The sequence below is a fragment of the Chionomys nivalis genome, chromosome 5 (genome assembly GCF_950005125.1).
Source record: "Chionomys nivalis chromosome 5, mChiNiv1.1, whole genome shotgun sequence".
NCBI lineage: Eukaryota > Metazoa > Chordata > Mammalia > Rodentia > Cricetidae > Chionomys > Chionomys nivalis.
The window spans coordinates 49,276,853-49,292,184 of record NC_080090.1 but is presented as its reverse complement, the minus strand read 5'-3'; the positions used below and the strand labels follow the sequence as shown (position 1 = coordinate 49,292,184).

At 42.0% G+C, this 15,332-nt stretch overlaps 1 protein-coding gene across 1 annotated transcript in view; it reads right to left on the bottom strand.

The window, feature by feature from the left end:
• Positions 1 to 15,332, bottom strand: part of Fhit (fragile histidine triad diadenosine triphosphatase) — a 1,428,341-nt gene that overhangs the window by 693,141 nt on the left and 719,868 nt on the right. The window lies entirely within an intron of this gene.

Sequence of the window (15,332 nt, the reverse complement as noted above, 5' to 3'; positions counted from 1 at the left end):
GATTATCTACTGTGTTGTCTCTCCTGTGTTATAGACAGGAAAACTCTGTAGCAGCCTATGGAGATGTTTCCACACTGAGCCACATAGACAAAAGACTTTTAGTGACTAAGGAAGTGGTTAAACTGCCTTGTTCTCTACATCATGGTCAATGTCCTTGTTCTCTAGGACGAAAGTCATAACCGCAGAGTAACTACCTCCTTCAGTAGAGGGAACCCCAGTGGTTTCGCCTCTCCAGTGCAGCACACACACACTTAGGCTCTTCACAGTGTCAATACTTCACATTATCCCCTTCTAGATCTAATTGCTGGAGATTATTGCTTTCTGCAGGCTATATCCATGTTTGCTCACTAGGCATTTCAAGTTGGTACCTTACTTAATGTTCTCTGAGAGCATCATTGTTTAGGACAAAGGACAGTCGGAAGTAGGTTAAGGGTGGAGACCACACACAAGTCACACTGTTACCTAACTCAGCAGATCTGCTTTCAATTTGTTGGTGCACAGAGTTTCTATGTATGATGACAACAAATAAAAAGAGCCGTGCATCCTAGCGATGGAAAAGGAAGACATGCGTTTAGTAGACGTGAAACAAACACTCTTGAGACAAGGCTCAACTTTGCACCATTGTCAGAATCGTGCACAGAAAAGCACGCCCTTCAACAAAATGTGAAACAAAAGGCTACACTAGTACCTGAGCCAGCACGTAGGAACTAATAATATCTATGACAAGAGCATATCTCTAAGTCCTGTGCACATTCAAGTGTTGACTCAACCAGAGATTGGAGTGATCACAGTCTGCCTAATTGTGGATCAGGACATGGTTAAAACAATTGCTAAACATTTCCTACTATGGGTTAGACATCATATCAGGTGGGATTCTATGCAACAAACCTCTTACAGCCCTCATCACTCCGGAGTTCACATCTCATGGAAGCATGATTGTTGGCTAAATTAAATAGCAAGCAGACATTGAACTGCCTCTCCGATCCCCGTGAACCACATCTTATTGGTGTCACCCTACTCTCAACTCATTTAATCACTGCCCAATAATCCACTGAGTCACAAAAATGCCAGAGGCTGCTGAGCACTAGAGTCTGGTGTGAGTCTAGAAGAAGGGTCTCTGTATTCTGTAGCTCAATTACCACATCCTATTCCCTTGCTCAAAGATTATCAGAAAATTAATGTAAGTTATATCTGAGACAAGCCTAGTAAAGTGAGGCCTAGGATACAAATGTCCAGTCACTGAAGAAATGCCCCAGGGGGGAGGGGGAGCTAGAGTGATGGCTCGGCCGTTAAAGACTAGAAATGATGACAAAGAGACAAGAAATGATGCTGGAGCTGAGAGGTGGAGGAAGACTAGAAAAGAAGAGAAGAGAGAGGGATTGGAGGGGTCAGGTGGCAAATAAAATAGCCTCCACCGGGACAAAATGGGAAGTGAGATGACAAAGACTCAGCACCCTTCACGGATTACCCAGGAGGGTGGGAGGCACACAAGAACCGCAACTGGAGGTGAGGTTTAAAATTAAGGCTATTCTCTTCCAAACTTTCCATACGTAGGTGGGAGGAATAGACAGATATATCACATAATATTGAATACCATGGGATACGTGTTCACATTTAAAAGCATTTAGGTGTTATTTCATGTAAATGTTGAAAAAGAAAAAGACTCCTGTTACTATCTCTTGGGAGTCAGCTTGCTTTTTTTTTTCTTTAAATAACTTCGAGTTGAAATGCCTTTTCCTTCCTTTGTTTTATTTTCTTTTTGTTGTTGTTCATAAGGACTTAACCACATTTGTGCTTACTTATCATAAAGGACCAATCGCTGGGCAGAGAGGGAGTGTGGAGCTCTGCAGGCATGCTCAGTAAGCCACACTGGCCAGCTCGTTATGAAATGCACACTGGCCCCCTCATTTTCCATCGTGTGTCCTGTTATTCCCTAGAGAAAAAAAAAAAACTTCAAAAAAATCCACTGTTGATTGTCGAGGGACATTTTCTAATCATCACAGACTTGTACAACCATTTGTGCAGGAGCGTGTTCCCAGGAGCTTCTGGGGTGAGACTGTGTGGCCTTGAACTCCGAAGAATGAGTACTATCATCCAGACCTCAGATCTGGGCTATTTTCTAAGCTCTTCTGGGCATAAGCACTCACGGATATGAGATGAGGAAGGTAAGATTACATAATTAACACAAATTATGTGTTACTCAACAAAGACCAGTGATAGCAATTATTTACCCGAGTTAAAAAAAAAAAAAGTCCACTTTTGCAATGAGAAGGGTTACCAAAAGGCTATTTTGTGGGAGGGAGAACCATTTGCTCTTTATCTGTAGAGGTTGACAGTGTCATTGGAGCACACTTTGAAGACAAAGCCCCATGTTAATTTGTCCTGGTCGTCCTCTGAAAGCACAAAAGCACACAGAGGTAGAATAACCAGCTGAGTAAGCAATACTGTGGCGGAACAGAGTTTACTAGAAGACACATGTCTAGCTCAATCAAGTAGGCATGACTTGGGACTAGAAAAAGGTTTTCCCGGGTCTCTTCTCCTGACACAGGGAAAAGGTCTCTAGTTTCAGGACAGCTACTGAGCTGCATAAACTAGAGAATTTTATTTCAAATCATCAGATCAATTGGACATCAGCTGATAACGGTTTAATGAACTTATTAACCTAACAGCAAACCAAGATCATCACGACTGTATCTTGTTGTTTTCTTGGTTAAACAGATGTGTTCTCTGGCCCATTTATCTCTTCCAACTCCAAGCCCTGTCTTAACTGTGCAAAGTTTCTCACAAAAAGCTCCTGCATAAGGACTGAGCCAGTGCTCACTGTCTTCCAACTCTAAAAGCCTTGTTTGTTTGTAGGGAACACAGTAATATCCAACATTACTAAAGCTCTACTAACAAAACAGGAGACTACCTTATGTGCCCAAAAGCCACCAATCTCAAAGACATCTCAGTGAGTTAAATTGAGGGAAATTTTAAAGAGAAGCAATTATCATAATCTCAGATTGCAAGAAAAATAAATGCCTCAAATACTGTTATTCATTTAATTTTTCTGACAACCCAACATTTATCTCTGTTCACATTATACAATAGAAATGTTTCCTATTCTGTTCATTTTACAAAGAGTGAGTACTTTTAATATTAATAAGATGTACTTCCCAGAGTTGATCCTTTTCTAAAAAAAGTTTGAGAAAAGCGAAGACTGTTCCATTAATTACAAGCCAAAGTGTGTGCGGGAAAGGCTGCAAAAGAGATGGGGAAACAGGCACATGTACTTCAGAGCGCTACCTCTCTCTGCTCCCCAGGTGTTGCTCTGAAGATAGGCACCAACACTAAAGCATCCATCTGCACATAGGTAGCTGGTTTCTTCGATAATATTCAATTCAAATCAAACAGTAATTAAAGCTCTTAATTTGTGTGAGCACTGTTCCAAGATTAACTAAAGGGCTTAGGGGAGTTAAAGGAGGGGCAATCAATTAGGAACCTATTAAAATATCCGGAAGGGGAGGAGGGAGCTGAGAGGCGAATGCACATCACAGGGACCTGAACTTGGGATATGGACGTGAGAACAGAACAGGAGAAGCTGAGAAACGCTGTGGGAAGAAGATGAATGATAGCTGCACGGGTAACGGGAGAGTGGGGTGACCATCACATGACTCCAGGCCTGTGACAATGACAAGAGAGTCGCTGATGGAAGAAACAGCAGTGGTGGTGGCTTGGTGGGAAGGGTTTTTTTTTTCAACTGTTGAGTTTCACACCAGAACCTAACCTCACCGAGAACTGCAGAAGACACCGGGAGACATATCAGAGATGGAGACGTGATTCTGGAAGACAATTTTCACAACCTTACACTCACAATTGGAAAAAGATATCTCCATAAATTCAGACACATTTTTCTTCCCAACAGCGGCAGTGACAGAATCAGGACAGTGACTGTGTCTGTTCGCCCGGCAATCAAGGGAGATGAAGTAGATGAGGCAGACAGAGGGCAAAGAGGGTCAGCACTGACGGAACCCACACCAAAGGTTCAATTTTCTTCTGGCATAGTGAGCTGAAATAGCTTCCTTCGTTAAGCTTAGTTTTTTTCCATCCAAAGAAAAATGAACACATATTCACATTATTATAATTTGAGAAATTCAAAATTAATGAAAAAACCAAGACCTGGAATCTTAAACCAACTGACTAGAGTAACAGAAAATAAATAGAGCTCCACAGGTTTCTGTCACTCTCATATAAGATAAAAACACCAGCCATGCTGATACCTCATTTCTATGGCCAAATTAATGACCAGACTTGGAGAACTCTGGAAATTCTATAATGTTCATATTTATATTTCAATTTTTGAATGTATTAATAATCAGACAAGGGAATCATTAACTATATCCTGAAAAGCTAAGGTACAGAAGGCTCAATCTCGCATGTCCTTTGCTTGTGACAGGATCCAATTCTGTTCCAAAGAATGCCATTTCCGTAGCACACATGACTGACAACCACAGTGAGCCAGGCTGGATTGCCTGCTGCTGCTAACTAACATGCTAGAACTTTGCTCCAGAAGGAAAAAAGTTACACTTCTCTGATATAAACATATCTTGGGAGAGATGAAGGCTAACGATAATATCAACAATAGTTACAGCACCTAGTGAATAATCACTCTTAGCCACAGAGAAACCCTGTCTCGAAAAACATAAAAAAAAAAAAAAATCACTCTTGCCAGGCAGTGGGCCAGAGACTTTTAGCCTCTTGTCCGGAACTTTTACAGCGCGTATACTCAGTGTGAAAATTCTGCTGTAGAGGTGTGACCTAGAAGGTGAGGAAAGGTGAGGAACTCGGCTATTTAAATATTTTTCTTCTTGAATACCACAATACCTACTGTAAATCTAAAAACATTCTTTTTCTTAACAGATATTTATAAACAATAAATAAGTATTAAACTCAACTACAGTAGAAGAGACGGACTTAATGTTTTGATTTTTCCTTTAAAACTCAAGCTCCATCGTTGCCGAAGACCACACTGATCCCTCCAGCAAAGGCCAACTGAAGGTCCCATTTTCCATTCATCGCTCCAAGCAGCCACAGAGGATTCAGAGGAGCTATAATTCAGAATATTTAAGAAAAATTCCAAGGGGAACAGTACTAATGAGTCGGCCATGTAGAAATTCAGCCTTTCATGGATGTGCTTTGTTGCTTAACCTGCTCAGACGTCATATTCCTTCAGTGGAAATCAAAAAGGGAAGTGAACAGAAGAACAGAGCTAAGAAGGGTACTCATCTCGGGCTTTGGGGTGAGCATTATATAGAAAAAGTTGGGGGTGGTGGCACATGCCTTTAATCCCAGTACTCGGGAGGCAAAGGCAGGCAGATCTCTGGGAATTCGAGACCAGTCTGGTCTACAGAGTGAGTTCTAGGACAGTCAGGGCTATGCAGAGAAATCCTGTCTGTCGTGGAGAGAGAGGGGAGAGAGAAGGGGAGAGGAGGGAGAGGGAGAAAGAAAGGGGGGGTGGACATGAAGAATCCAGGAACTGGTGTACAGTCAACTCCCTGGCAGAGCTGTCACCATTGCCACTGCCTTCAGCATGACGTCAAAGACTTAATGCTGACAGGACAGGCAGTGACAGACTATGATATCAGTCAAAGAAGTCTCCAAACTCCACATCTCTCCTTTATGAGGGGCTCTACATTTGCAAGGTGTGTAATATACCCATAAACAACTGTCACAGGACATCAAATACAAACAGAACAGAAGGTGGAACTAAGGTGTCTCCATCACTAAAGAATGAGCCTACAGCACAGAAAGCTCTGTTTGGATTAGCATGAAGGTGTTTCAAATACTACAACCAGGCAACAGTTACGGACTTCAGGGGACGTAAATGCAATGTCAAATGACTATAAAGCAGTACTTAAGAGAGATGTTCTTTGAAACAATGAATGAAGGCAGGAGAAAGAAACTATTGTCATCTGGGGATGGCTCTGTTTTTGAGATTTACTCATGTCTGCAAGGTCAGATGGAAAGGAATTTTCTAAAGAGAAGCAGACAAGACTACCAAGAATTGGGGTAGAAAAGTGGGATGAATCACGAATTATAGTCTCAATGTCCTACTGAGAACTGAAGAACAATGGCAATGGGTTCTTGATCCTATTGCAGGTAATGGCTTTGTGGGAGCCCAGGTAGTTTGGATGCTCACCTTAATAGACCTGGATGGAGGTGGGTGGTCCTTGGACCTCCCACAGGGCAGAGAAACCTGCTTGCTCTTTGGGCTGAGGAGGGAGGAAGACTTGATTGGGGGAGGGGGGAATGGGAGGTGGTGGTGGGGAAGAGGCAGAAATCTTTAATAATTAAATAAATTAATTAATTAAAAAAAGAAAAAAAAAGAAAAGTGGGATGAACAAGTGGTCTGACTTCCTTGGGTTCAGCTAATTTTAGGAAGGGTTTCTATGGGAAGGACCTTCTGTGTCCAGGTGTTTAGGCAAGGTTTCAGAGGGAGACAGAGAAGACCAAGCAAAATTCAAGAAACTTAAGTAATCCACACGATTATTTACGATGCAGGAAATGGGAATGTATAAGGTCTACTTCTGGACTGAAGAAGTCTATGTGTTGAGTATGATTTCTCATCTAAGTCATGGAGAAGAGTAAGTCTTGACAAGTTATTCTCAGAACAGGTGATTCTGCCTGTCTCTCCGTTTGTCATCCCTCTGATATTCCTCTGTCCTCCTTCCTTTCTTTCTTTTTTTCTTTCTTCCATCCTTCCTTTCTTCTTTTCTTCCTTCCTTCTTTCCATTCCCTTCTCCTTCTCTACCTCCCTCTGTTACTAACCAGTGTCTTACTAAGGAGTCCAGGCTGGCCTTGAGCTCACATCCTCCTGCCTCTGCCCCTGAATGCTAAGCATACTCAGACTACCGATGGGTCTCAACATCCTCTTTGTAATGCTTTTAATAAACTTGCCTGCCTTTGTTAGGGTTACTACTGTTGTGATGAAATGCCATGACCAAAAGCCAAGTGGAGAAGAACAGGTTTATTTGACTTTGACTTCCACATCACTGTTCATCATCGGAGGAAGCCAGGACCAGAACTCAAACAGGTCAGGAACCTGGAAGCAGAAGCTGATGCCGAGGCCATGACGGAATGCTGCTTATTGGTTTGCTCTTCCTGGCTTACTCAGCTGGCTTTCTTACAGAACCAAGTACCACCAGCCCAGAGGAGGTCCCACCTACAAAGAGCTGGGCCCTCTTACACCAACCACTAATTACAAAAATGCTCTACAAGCTTGCCTACAGTCCTACCTTACAGATGCATTTTCTTCAGGTTCCCTCCTCTCAGACAACATCAGTTTGTGTCATTGGCATTAAGCTATTCAACAGACTTGCCCTTTCGTCTACTCTGGTAAGGGGTGAATTCTTTCACCAACCTACAAAAATGTCTCTATCTTAATTATCATAAAATATGTTTAGGCTTGTATATGATTTGATCACAGTCTCTAAATATGCACCAGCATTTATATTACATATTTAAATATGCTCTGGTGATCTGAATAAGAATAGCCCCATTAGGTTCATATATTTGAGTGCTTAGGCATCAGGGAGATTATTGCATTAGTTGAGAAAGATTCGGAGATGTGGTCTTGTTGGAGTAGATGTGACCTTGTTAGAGGAAGTGTGTCCCTGGCAGTGGGCTTTGAGGTTTCAGACGTCAGGCCCATGACTTTCCCTTCTTTCTGCAGTCTGTAGATTCAGATATAGAACTCTCAACTAGTTCTCCAGAACCATGTCTGCCTGCCTGCCACCATGCTCTCCATCGTGATGATAGCGGACTAAACCTATGAAATTGTAAGCAAGCCCCAATGAAAAGCTTTCTTTTATAAGATTTGCCTGGGTCATGGTGACTCTTCACTTCAATAGAGCAGTAGCTAAGACAGAAGTATTCATATAAACTTTGGTATTTTGTATATAATAGTAATAAACACATTTTACTGTTTTTAAGTAAAGAATCTGGTGTCTCAATCAAACAATCATGTCTGTGCTTCTCTTAAGAAAATTAAGCAGTATGTAGGTCTGATGGCTTGATTGAGAATGGTCCCCATAGGCACAGACATGGGAATACTGCATCCCAGCTGATGGAACTGTTTGAGGAGGATTAAGTGTGACACTGCGGGAAGAAGTGTGTCACTGATGGTGGGCTTTGATGTGTCAAAAGAGTCATGCCACACTAGCATACTCTGCCTTCCTCCTGCCTGGGAACAAATTGTGAGCCCTCAGCTTTTGCTACTGCCATTCCTTCACTCCACTCGAACTCTCCGAAACTATGAAACGTTTTCTCTTAAGTCACCTTGGCCACAGTTTTGTCACAGCAACAGAAAAGCAATCAATACCACAGGCCATCAAAATGTTGATCATAGAAGAAACAATTTTAAAATTTGAAGATTCTAAAATATTTTTCATATTTTTCCCAAGTCTGATCACTTATTTGCTACTCTTAAAGACATATGTTTACTGGATTCAGACTTAGAAGTGGAAGCTCTTAACAAGGACAGCCTGTATCTCTTGACAATCTGTTCCTGGTGTTTTTCTTCAACTTTCTTCATTCTCTAAGCCAAAGTTGAACATATTCTGCAGTCTCTATTTCTTCTTTTTCTTTTTTCTTTTCTTTCTTTCTTTCTTTCTTTCTTTCTTTTTTTTTGTATGTTACTTGTTTGGAGTAATTTATCAGCATTTGTGTTGGAGGACACATGGTGTAACAAGATGCTGAATCTTGGGTGTTTTGGTTATGAGCATGAGTTTTTTAACTGTGTTGTTTAAATACTTTCTAACATGTTGGTGGATATCATCTTCTTTAGAGAGACTGAAAAGCTTTCAGACTCGGTTAGCTCTTTTAGAACCCCAACTTCTAAGGCACAGACTTTAGAATTTCTCAGTCTAGGAATCTCCCTCTCTCCCCTGTTTCCAATAACCAAGAATACTCCAATTAACATCTACAGTGCGTTCCTGAATGGATATGTGCTTCTTTCCTTCAGCTCCCCTTGCTCTTTAATGAGAATGTTCCTCACTCAACAGTAGGCATACTGCCATGGGTCCAGACACCCTTCATCATGGGAAAACCTTGTTTGTCATTTGCCCACTGATTAGGACCACATAACCTTTCTACTATTCACCCAGAGTATTACCAGCTACTTCTGTGGCAATGCTTCTCCTAGAAAGTATGAAGTTTGTGACCTAAGCCACCGATGAGTTTCTAACTGCTGGGGGCTAGGAAGGAGAAATTCAGCTTCATCTTGACATAACTAACTACCTTGGAGTTGCTACAAAAAAGTGCTAATGGATGTTTTTCTTGTGTTATTGTTGTCGGGTTTTGTTCTGTTTGGTTGGTTGGTTTTGGTTTTGCAATAAAGGGTTTCTGTGTCCTGGAAGTTGTTTTGTAGATCAGGCTGGTCTCTTACTCACAGAGATCTGCCTGTCTCTGCCTCCTGAGGGCTGGGATGAGAGGTGTGCACCATTACTACCCAGCTGTTTTTGGTTTTCTGAATGTAGTTTCATTGGTCAGAATTTTTGTTTTATTTTGTTTATGATATAGGCCTTTATGTTAGGAATATTTTATACATATCCTCAAATATAACAAAAATACAAAATTGGCTAGCTGTACAAAACGAAGACTAATAAGAGAATGAGGTAATGGTTCATTTATTTTCTTAATTATCTACTGCTTTTCTTTGAAAAGATATGCATGGAGGAAATCTCGGTGTTTAAATTTGTCACACTGGGTTTCTGATTGTAATTGGATTTCCAATAAATGCTCGTTACCATCAATAGTGCCAGCCTCTGCATGCTGAATGCAAACCATCCTGGCAGGCATCACACTAGCCAGAGCATGTAGCAATTACTACAGATTTCCATACAGTCTAGCGGACTCACTGCTAACAAGTTTCAAATAAATGCTTGCCTTTTAGACCTAAACTGCTGAGAATTGCATATGATTAATTTTCTGGTTGAGATATTTCATTCTAAGTCATAAAGATATACAGAGATGGTTGGCATGGAATGCCTCGGGAGTCAAGTAGAGTCTATGGACATTCTTATCTCAGAGGGAAGGAAGATCACAGTTCAATTTAATGATCAATCGAGAACTCAAAGTGCTTTGACAAGATTAGAGAGCAACACTGTCCCACCCCAGTTACTCTGAGGGAAAGGTGAGTTGTTTCACAGGGTTCTGGTTTCTGTCTCCCCACACTAGGAAGCAGAAAATGAGAGCACAGGGAAGCATGCAGAGTCTTTATTGCATGACAGGTAGTCATTGATCTTCCCTGGTAGAAATATTAATAGTAACTAAGATATGAACAAATAATAAAGAGGAAAAACAAAAGTTAGAGCAACAGTAGAACTTACAGCATTGACACCCTGACAGCCCACAGTGTGGTCTGCACTGGGTGGGCGACCTGCTTCACCATCAATTTAATCTCCCCAGTAAGCAGATCTCTCAGTCTCTATACACAGATGAAGAGATGAGACACCAAGAGTGGGAACCCAGAATGACCCCAGGGAGTGTGACTGCCACAGTCCTTCCAGTGAATTGACCTGAGCCCTGTCTTAGTATGTTAGATAAGACTCCTAGGGAATACGCTCAAGGCTAAGAAAGTAGGGCAAATAAAAATCTGCCTCATGCACTGAAAACAGGTTAGGTTAGGTTTTGACAGAACTCGGTCATCTTCAAACTAATGGCTCCTACAGCAAAGAAAGTACCCCTAGGTAAGCAGAATGATAGACTAAATCTGGCCAAAATTCTTGGAAGACCAATGAGGAAGATGATGATGGTGGTCATGGTGATGGGTTGGTGGTGAAGATAGCAGAAATATGCATGTATTAAAACCATCTCTTTTTATGATCCAGGCATTCCATCCCCAGCATCGTGTGCCAGGTCCTCCTCCCCCATTATATCACACACCTCTTCAGTTGTGCTGCAAAGTCTCTTTACAGGATGCATTCCACTTTGGTTTTGGTACGGATAAAGGAAGAGAATATACAAAACAACAGAGTATGCTGTCTATTCATAACAGAAAATCCCAGTGACACAGAGGGCATCTCACCGCACTGAATCTCAATTCGCAGCCACATACAAAGGAGCATGCTATTGAAGAACAGAGCAATAGAACTATTGTTCGGAGAGTTACATTTGGGATCCAGTAAAAGGCACTGTATTAATTATACTGTTTTCCATGGACGTTTCCTAAGGTAACCCAGGACAGCGAGACTGTAGGACACTCACAGTGAAACTGTCAAAGAGGACTAGACTTGAGGGACCTTTGGGAAAAAAACAGAGATTTGAAAATAATGTACTGCCTGCCCCGTAGTTCAGACATGCCTGCCTCTGCAAGTATGACAACATTATTGATTCTCCAAGGAAGAAAGGAAATATGACTTTGTCCCTTCACTGACATCAAAGTTACAACGTGATGTAGCACCGGGTAAAACCATTTGCAAATGTGTTTCATTCTCAGTGTCCACAGTGTCCTAAGAGAAGATTGTCACACCCGTTGTTTTAAAATGTGGTAAATGAGTGCTGAAAAACAAAAATCCAAGTCTGAGGCAGACTACGAGAGAGAAAGGGGGTCAATAAATATTTAAACCACACAAATCCTTAAATCCAAAGATCATGAAATTCTTTGCAAACACAGGAGTCCACAGATCGAGACACACTAATTCCAAAGTGGTTTCCGTACAGCTGGTCATTTATTGAAGGTTTTGTTGATCGTTAAGACCCAACCGAGTATGGGACATTTCTGACACCCACCAGCCTCCTCACAACCATCTCTATAAACTAATGGATGCTGTCAAGACTTAATAGGAACTGCAAAAGGCCTGATTTCTCACGCATGATGGGAGGGATGCAAATATTTGCAGATAATTAACAGGAGAAAGTGCGTGAATGGGTAGTTCTCAGACGGTATTTCCACCAAGAAGTTTTCCTTCTGATTAAGATACCAAAAAAGATCGAGCCACGTAAAATGCAATTTGTTGTTTATTTTTCACACACAAAAGACCATAATCCAACCATAAAACGGTGGGTTGCAGCGAGCCAGGGCTCTACTGACTTAGAGCTTATATCCCATGGTGCAGACAGCCATATTCTCTCGGACAAGTCCCCAAAGCTGCCTAACACCAGACATTAATCAGTCAGTTTAGGATCCATCAGCAAATTTAAGTATCTCCAAAGGGGCCTGACAGTTAGGCAAAGAAAGCTCGGTGTACGATTTGTCCTTCCCATAGCGACTAAAAATCTATAGGTTAGGAAGGGGCAAACTCTGATGTCTCCTCCATTAATTATTTAAAGGAATATTCCAGATCATAATAAATCAACAGTTTCACTTATAATCTTTTGGCTTCAGAGATGGGCTTGCAATAAACTAAACTCAAAATGCTTTCCTTAGCCCCGAAGAAATTTTCTCACGCATGTTTCTAACCTCTGAGGGAACATCCTCTCCTCACTGAATTTGGAAATAATCACATATTTTGAGTCAGCTCGGTACAGCGGATGACCTTCCCTCATTTCGAGCGCACACTCTGCTCTTAGCCATCAGAGCTTTTTCTCATGTGCCAGTCCTGGCTAGTTAGTCACAGTCTGCACCTAAACGTAAGGACTGAACTTCAAGACTCTCTGGCTGAATTTTCAAACACAGAAATAGAGGAATAAAATCACCTTGATATACCGTGCACCACTCTGCAGAAATAACAAGCCATGTAACTCAAAGTCTGACTTGCTTTAGCTATCCTTGCCTTCTTCATCGTCCTCTATTATTTGAAAGCAGCTTGTAGACATCACATAATTTCATCCTATGCTTTTCTGTATGTAGCACTCCAAGAAAAAGACTTAAACAATTAGGTCTCTAGAAAATCCTGGAAAGCTAAATTAACAATATGAAAACAGGAAACACTTTTTAAAAACAAAAATTAGCAATGATAAAAATCAACAATATTAAGGGGAAGGGCATAAATTTCTACTTGGGCTGTAAATTTAAATTCAAAACTACCCCTTAAAAGTCATTAGCATTTCCCCTAATTTTTGTTCTTCAGTTGTTGGGTTTTTTTTCTTTTTTGAGGCAGGGTCTCTTACACAAGTTGTCCACAAATTCATGACCTTGGCTTCCTGATCCTCTTGCCACCACATGCCCAGTGTTGAGGCTGCAAGCCTCTATCACAACATTTGGATCATACAGTGCTGGGAATCAAACCGGGGCCTCACACATATTATGCAGTCATTGAAGTAACTAAACTACCCTCCCAGTCCCTGCCTGTATCCTTTTAAAATAATAAAAATGCCACCACAGGTTTTCAATATTTGAAGTTTTCAAAGTTACTGATTTATACAGAGTCACATGATGTCCAAACACATAACCCAATCACAAGCCTACTGGCTCACCTATGAAGTCACATGCTTGAAGTCTATATTGCTAAACAATGCCCATGCAAAATACTCAGCTAATATCAGTTGGCATTATCTTATCAAATCTTTCTAACAAGGCCTGGAAAGATTTGGTGACTTGGCCGCAGGCACCCAGCTAGTTAGAGAGAGAGAGAGAGAGAGAGAGAGAGAGAGAGAGACCAGGCTGGCTGGCTCTCTCTCATCACTGGCTGCACTAGCATTTAAGGAAACAGACTTCAGACCTCTCTTAAGGATGGCAAAAGCAAAGATAACGTATAGAACAAGTCTCAGGATCTACTTTAGGGAGAGAAACTGACTCTGGATGACTCCCGCAATTTCACAATCATTCGTTGCTAAGTTTAATTACTGCTGAGAGTCAGAAACACTAGCTGGGAAAATATTTCCCACGTAGGGGATCCACTAATGAAGCAACACTTGAGAGAACGCTCCATTCTCCTTGAAACACCTGGCTGGCTCGCCGCTGATGCCGCCTTCTTTTAAGATCCTTCGAAGAAAACACAGATCTTGTGTGCAGCAATTACGAGGTGGAGTTATGAGCACCTTCTGCGCGCTGAGAGTAATCTGTCTTGAGCTTCCCTCTCAATTACCCAATGCTTGGGGCTTCCTGTGGTGCCTGGCAATCTGAAGCTTGCCAGCACAGAGGAAGGAGCCTCCCCTTGCCTGGGAACTCTCCCTCATCACATCTCACTGTACAAAGCAGGAAGTCCTGGAGGCGCTAAATCCCTCACAACTCAAAGATGATGAAGCCTTTAATGCCAAGCTGCTGGCACAGCGGGTCTTTGCTCCCGACTCTGCACCACTCGTCTGCTACCTCAAAGACATAAGCAGGTAACAAAAGTTCAAGTTCATTACCCAGAGAATCCACTTTGCCAGCCAAAGCAAACAGATTTTGGATGAACATCTTCCATACCAGCTAAAAATGCCAAGTATTAAATTCTCTTCTTTTTAAGTGTTTGCAAGGCTGAGAAGCCAACGCTCTGCGATTCCTGTGCAAAAAACATTCTAAGAAGGACAAGGAGGCTAGAATAGGAAACGTGCCCAGAGGGATCGAGACACTTGAAAGATAATGACCAAGTGCCTCCCGAGTTAGGGTGCAGACTGTGTCCTGGCAGCCAAACAAGCCAGGCTAGGGCACCAGTAATAAGACAATTAAAAGAATCAGATTAATAATGAAATAGCAGAAAAGTTCATTTGCTGTGTCCTAGCAGGAAGGTGAGGTTTAACTAGGCAGGCAGGTCAAGGTGTGGTTCGGCAGTCACCACTGTCTCAACTCCAGTCTTTCCAACAGGAGCAAGGTCACCTAGCAAATTACACGTAAGTCATTCCGCAGGAGACAAGCTCCTCCTCCACTACCCCGGAGCCTCAGCCTTTCCTTCAAGTAGTATGCGATTCCTGGGGAACTTCTAATTCTGGGCAATCTAATTTTGGGAGTGGGGGTGTCTCGGGAGTATGACTTCTTTCCCGCCAAGCAGGGCAGTTACATAAGCAGGTTTCTTTGCAAGCTGATCAGGAGACTAGAACAGCGGAAGTCCTGTGGTGAAGCTGAGAGATTTGAGATGCGCAGTCCATACACGCATTTACTGAAACCCTGTGCCCCGGTTGTCTTCACTTTATCTTTGTTTAAAAAAAAAAAAATCACACTTACTCATTTCTTTATTTATTTATCGGTGGAGTTACACACATGCGGCAGCTTGCATGTTGAGGTCCAGGGACAATTTGTTAGACTCTTAAAACAAGTGGGCGGTGATGACTGAGCTTGAGTCATTAAGTTTGGAAGCAAGTGCCTTATCCAGCTGAGTCACACTGGCAGTCCCTGTAGGTACCTAGAAGCAGTCAGTGCTGACAGAGATAGCCAGGGAGAGAGGTGTGCGCATGCTCTCATTCCGAAAGCCCTGGCATTAGGAAGCATTTTA